Source organism: Stenella coeruleoalba, assembly GCF_951394435.1.
Source record: "Stenella coeruleoalba genome assembly, chromosome: 9".
NCBI classification, from domain to species: domain Eukaryota; kingdom Metazoa; phylum Chordata; class Mammalia; order Artiodactyla; family Delphinidae; genus Stenella; species Stenella coeruleoalba.
In genome coordinates this window covers 32,502,503-32,508,502 of record NC_137155.1, presented here as the reverse complement: position 1 = coordinate 32,508,502, position 6,000 = coordinate 32,502,503, and the positions used below count along the sequence as shown (strand labels likewise).

The following is a 6,000-nucleotide window of genomic DNA, read 5'->3' as shown; positions in this document are numbered from 1 at the left end:
CCGCTCTCGGCTTGCACGTATCCCCGGGGTGTTTTGCCCTCCAGAGGGTACTTTTGGTTTCATGTCCCTTCTCTGTGCTGTGGCTATCTAAGAGTTCGGGAGACAGGCAAGGAAAAACCCAAGACTGTAGCCGAGGGGTGGGGTAGGGGGATTAGAAGGAAGAGGAGACGCTCCCCCTCACATCCGCCTGCAAAGGTGGCAACCGCCCAGCGTTTTTCCGCAGCTGAAGCTCCCCAAGAAGTCAGCTTAGTATCCCGTCCTTGGGGACTCTAGGATAAAAGGTGAGTAGTGGACAACTTTCCCCACCCGTCGCAGTGGGGAAGAAATGAGCGACGGTTGTCTGGGAGGCGGTCAGGAAGACCTTGCAAACGAGGGGTCGTCGGCCTTCCCGGCAGTCTTCCGGAGCCTGGAGCCGGAATCTCTGACAGACCGGCACCCAGCAGTCACAGAACCTGCACTCCCCCTTCTTTTCTCCCCTCGCCCCCGCCCCCACCGCGTTTGCCGGCCGTCCCGGGACCCGCGCGCCAGCCACTGCCGGCCTAGCGCGCAGGCCCGCGCCGCCTCGCACCTTCTGGCCCCGGGCGCAGGCCGCCCGCCGGGGGGCACACGCGTCCCCGCCCGCCCGCGCGGTCCGGGCTGCGGCGGCAGCCGGAGCGGGAGGCGGAGGCGCGGGCGCAGGGCTCCGCCGCGGCCCGGCCCAGCCCCGCCCCGCCCCACCCTCCGGCCCTCCCCTCCGCTTAGCCGCGCTCTCCCGCCGAGCGCCGCCGCCGGCTCCGCGCTTGGCCCGGCTCGGACGCCGCCGGCCTCCGCGGCTTCCCGGCCTGGAAGGCTGTGTCGGCTCCCGCCAAGGGGGAGGCACCATCCCGCCCCGCGGCGGTCATTTCGCGGGGACTCCCGGGCCGTCCACAGAAGCCTCTTTCCGCGGGCCGGACGGGACGGGAGTCGGGTGTGAGGCGGCGGCTCCTTACCCTGGCACTCAGCCGCCCGCCCCGCTCCTCCTCTTTCCCTCCCCGGTCCCTCCTCCTCTCCCACCCCCCGAGGGTTCGCACACCCCGCGGGCGGGAAGGTGCCGCCCTCGGGGCGGACAAAGGGGCAGGCCGGGCGGAAGGGGGTTGCGGCCGGCACGCGCGGCCGCGGGAGGGGCCCGCCGCGCCCTGGCCGTCGACCTGACTCCTGCTGGGCGGCCGGCGCGGCCTAGGGGCGGAGAGAGGTGGGCGGTGAGGCCGGGGCGGGGTGCCCACCCCCCGCCGCTGGGGCCGCAGGGGTGCGGGAGGGGGTCGCGGACAGGTCAGGGGGCCTGGGACCCATCCCACCCGGGCGGTGGTTGAACCTCCTGCTCCCCTCGTCTCCCCCTCCAGGTTTTGACCCGACTGGATGTAAAAGCTCCTTTGGAAAATTTATATTCTCGTTTCTCTGTCAGCGATAATACATCAGAATCACCCAAAGGGCTAGTTAAACGCAGATTGCTGGGCCCCATCGCCAGAGCTTCTGCTTAAGTAGGTCTGGGGTGGGGACGGCTAATTTGCATTTCCAAGTAGTTCCCACGTGATGCTGAGCTGCAGATTCGGGTACCGCACTTGAGAATCACTGCTACACCATTCCTTCCTCACCACTCTTCCCGTAGAAGTGGGGAGAGGATCTTCCACAGGGATTCCCAAATGCACTGCTTGTGTTCTCACTGCCAAGGCAGTCTTACCTCCTGAAGGTAAGCTGTATATCGAGTATGAATGGGATTTTCTTGCCAGAAGCTCTAAATTCGAGACTGACCAAATGCTGCAGTGTAATCCTAGCGCCAGTGGTGCTTGAGAAAGTGAGGCTGCATAGATGTGAACGCCATAGTTCAGCTGGTCATTTCCCCACACTGAAAGCCTGAACCAGAGAGATAGGTCCTGCCTCTCCAGCACAAATTCAAAAGGGAATCAAGTAATTTCCTTTTGGTATAAAGACAATCTCCTGTCTGCTTTTCTTTCTAAATTTTTGATTTTTTTCCGTCCTATATTCTCCATATTTTTGTTTTATATTTTACTGAGGGACCTGAAAGTGTTAAAACAGGGCACAAGAACTAGGTAAGCAGAAAAGATATTGGAAAGAAACTTTTTTAAAAAGCCACATTACTGTTGAAAATTTCTCTGTTGTTTTTTAAAAGCGTATCTATGTATTTAAAGGGAACATAATTAATCTTATCATTTTAAATGCACCCCCTGCACTCTCAAATCTGATTACGCCAAAAAATTTATTTGAAAATCTAGTGTGAAATGTATTTTGACATTCCAATCCAGTGAGCGTTAGTTGAGGAAAACTCCCGAAAAAGAGACATGCTAAAGTTTTCTTATCCCCAGTGGGCGGTGTTAATCATCTGGTTTGAGCCTTGTAGGTTTCATTGTCAAATACTTGGGTTCTCTCAAAGGGAAGAAAGTTGGGGACTTGCATTCACTGTTTTTAAAGAGGAGATTAAACACAAAATCGATTTAATGGAGCATCTGTAATCTTAAATACAAGAAGTCAAGAGCTAAAGCTATAATAGAAAGGTTAGCTTTCCTCCATTGTTCACACACTCTAACTCATATTTTTGGAACTTAATTATCAATGAAAGCCACTACATCAGTGCAATACAGTATAGGCAAATTACAAGAACCTTTTACTTCTCCCAACTGAGTTTAAATTGCAAATCTTAACAGTGAACAGTGTGCTTTTGGCACTGAATATTCAATACAGTGAAATGTGTTTTAAGTGAACCACCCAAGGGCCCAGGAACATTTGCTTAATAATGATACTTTGCAATTCTATAGGGCCTTTCAGGCAAAGATCTCAAGTGGAATGCTCTTTAACTATACCCTGCATGGGAAACCTTGGGAATATTTTAAAGTGCTCACTTAAGGTCTATTGGAAAGAATCTTTAGTATAGATTTCACAGTATGGTTTTAAGAAATGAGGTACTGCCGAATGTTCGATCTCAGGGTATCATATTCGTGGGGGTTTGATGGGTACTGAATATTTATTAGTTATTTAATGTGAAGCTTAAAGTGTATATTTCCCCAAACTTTTTATTTTGAAAAATTTCAGACCTACAGAAAAGTTGAAATAATAGTACAATGAAACATTTCAGTGAACACCCATATTCCTTTCATCTAGGTTAACATTGTTAACATTTTGTGACAATTGCTTAGGTTCTCTCCCTCTCTCTCTCCCTTTAGATAGATAGATAGATAGAGAGATAGATAGATAGATAGGTGTCAACATACTGTACCTAAATAGGTAGATATGGAATAAAATTGTTTTCTTGTTTGTATATTCATGTACATGCACATAGTTCTGTCTCTACCCATTTAAATTATGAACATCATTGCACTTCACTCTTAAATGCTTCAGCACACTTCTGGTAAAGGACATTCTTTTGTCTACCTATAATGCCTATATAGAATATATTCTTATTGTTGATTTTTAAAAAGCTTTCTATTGACTTTATTTTTGAGTTCAGAATGTCCATAAATTTTATCAGTGTTGTCTGTGAACTTAGGAAATGAGATTTAAGCCAATGCTGGCATAAATAATCTAAAATACTATTGTATTACCTAGGTGTCTTGGGAATTTAAGAACCTGATTAAAGAATTATTATAGAAACAATATATACTAAGTATTTTGAAATCAGATTTCAAAAACAATTCAAGAAACAGAAGACCTTTTTGACATGCTATGGAACACGAGACGAACATTTATATTCCAATCCAAGCCCCTCTCCCCCGCAAATTTAATCTGCTTTTACCTTAATTAATGTTTGATCTAAATTTGCAGAATAATTGTGTTAATTATCCACTTCATTTTGCTAGCTAGTGTAGACTTGACCAAACTGAAAATAGCATTGGCAGTTATGTACTTTGAGAAGTGTATGCAGACAATTTACATAATTTAGCCAAAATGGCCAATTAATTGGTGTAATTATGAATGTCTAGACTTGGCCTTTATGGATAAGCAGAAGAAGTAAACCCACTCCTCTTTCCAATGGTTGCCCTCCCCTAGCTTTAAAGATCCATATTTTTCTTGTATTGAATATTTTTACATTCCTAATTTAAAATATTCTTATATCTTTTATAATATAGGCATGTTAATTAAAAGTAATTATCCAAAGGCTATCAAGTACATCTTCTTGCCTCTTACAAGTGCTTGAATTATGGTATAACTTAATGTGTGATTTATCCCACTTTTGGAAATGTATATAATTACATATTTACCTCTGTAGTGTTAGTGCCTTATACTTAATATTCACTCATTAGCATCATTCTCTCTTCTATGGAAAGTCAACTTCTAACTGCGTGGACCTTAAAGCCATCTTACAAATAAATGTTGATGAATTTTTGCAGTTTTTCAGATGTGAAATTCATACAGCTTTATGTAAGAATTAGCGGGAACTTTAAATTTTATACATACCATTACCTCCTTGGGTTAGAATCACTGTTACTTTAACTATTTAAATGTAATTTAATGTTTTCTTTTATTCTTATGTAAATAGCTCACATTTTTAAACATGTCTCTCTACTATATTTCAATAAAGTCTTTATCTTCTAAAGCTATTTGTCAAGGCAAAGCAAAAGTGCTGATGGTTGTGTTAATCCTATTAAGCCAAGAACTGCAGAATGAATAATTTTAATCAGAATTTAAGCTTCAGAAATGTATGACCTAAATTATAAAACATGTTTTTTGACAACTAGTAATGGTTATTGTCTCTGTCCCTGGGAAATTTCTTAGTACTAGTTAACGTAAAGAAATTGAGAATAAAAGTACTTTTACAATTGATATACTTGTCCATACATTGGAGAAGCTATATGTATAATGAATACTGACTTATAAATTGGGAAAACTGGTTTCTATTTCCAGTTTCCCCACTGATTCTCTGTATTAGGTTAGATGACATATCACTTAACCTGCTTGAGCCTCAGGTTTTTCATTTCTAAAATAGGGCTATTACTTGCCCTGCCAACTCCACAAGATGGCTCTGAGGCTCCAATGAGATAAGGTATCTGAAATAGCCCTTTTTACGGAGCACCTACTGTAGGGAAAAAAATCCCCCAAAACAAAAAAAATAATCAATAGACACCTGATTTCAAGATATTTACAGTCACTGAGTAGGAGAGGAAAAGTGCAGGAAGTCACCAGCACAACATATGGTAGAGAATTGAATATGTGTTTAATGAGTTGTACAAATCATTACTTTGGGTCAGTAGGGAGTTTCAAGAAGACAAAACCTAAGGGTCTTTGGTGGATTATAAGAAGATACATGTAACAGATGTGGAACATTCTGAAGATTAAAATTTTCATTTTTCAGATTTTTTTTGGGTAAACCTAAGACACATCTAGAGCTGCCCTTATTATTTGACACATGTGATAAAGCTATAGATGGAGCTGTAGCATATAATATATACATATGTGTATATATACACACACACATATAATTAAAAGGTAATAATGAGTTAGGGAAAAACTAATTGTTGGTGTTTTGCTTGGATTATCGGGTAAAATGGTGTTCTGAGACTTAATCTGTAAATACTACCTTGTACCAGTATCTTGTATACATAAAAAAGACAGCTGGCTTAAATTTTTTTTTTCATTGAAGTAAATGGGGCTCCAAGACTGTCATTCTGTTTTGTTTGTCAGGGGTGAGGTCCTGCCCACTTTGGGACACTGCTCTACATCTGTCATTCCATTCACCAGTGAGTCTCAAAGTCAGGACACTACAGCTGTCCTGTTCTTTTCAACCTTTTCTGTGATGGAAGAGATGAGATGACTGGCTGGCTGGTCAAGGGTTTATCGCATATTCAGTACTTCTGTACAAGTACTATCCTGTAATTGTATTGTTCTCCCCTTTATTTGTAGAGCAGAACTTTTCAGTCTGAAAGGTCATTGGAATGTTTATTTTACTATGTGTCCCTATTTAATTATTTTGCTTTGAGTTGTGTTTGTTAATAAAACAATGATGTCAAACTGTTAGCCATAATTTATGTTCTA

The 6,000-nt window shown here is 43.5% G+C and overlaps 1 long non-coding RNA gene across 1 annotated transcript in view; it reads left to right on the top strand.

Annotated features, from left to right (window-relative positions):
* LOC307191783 overlaps positions 1 to 6,000 on the top strand; it is a 265,880-nt gene continuing 259,880 nt past the window's right edge. Inside the window, exon 1 of the long non-coding RNA XR_013829833.1 lies at positions 1 to 281. This is a non-coding gene — a long non-coding RNA (uncharacterized lncRNA). The remainder of the gene's footprint in view (positions 282 to 6,000) is intronic.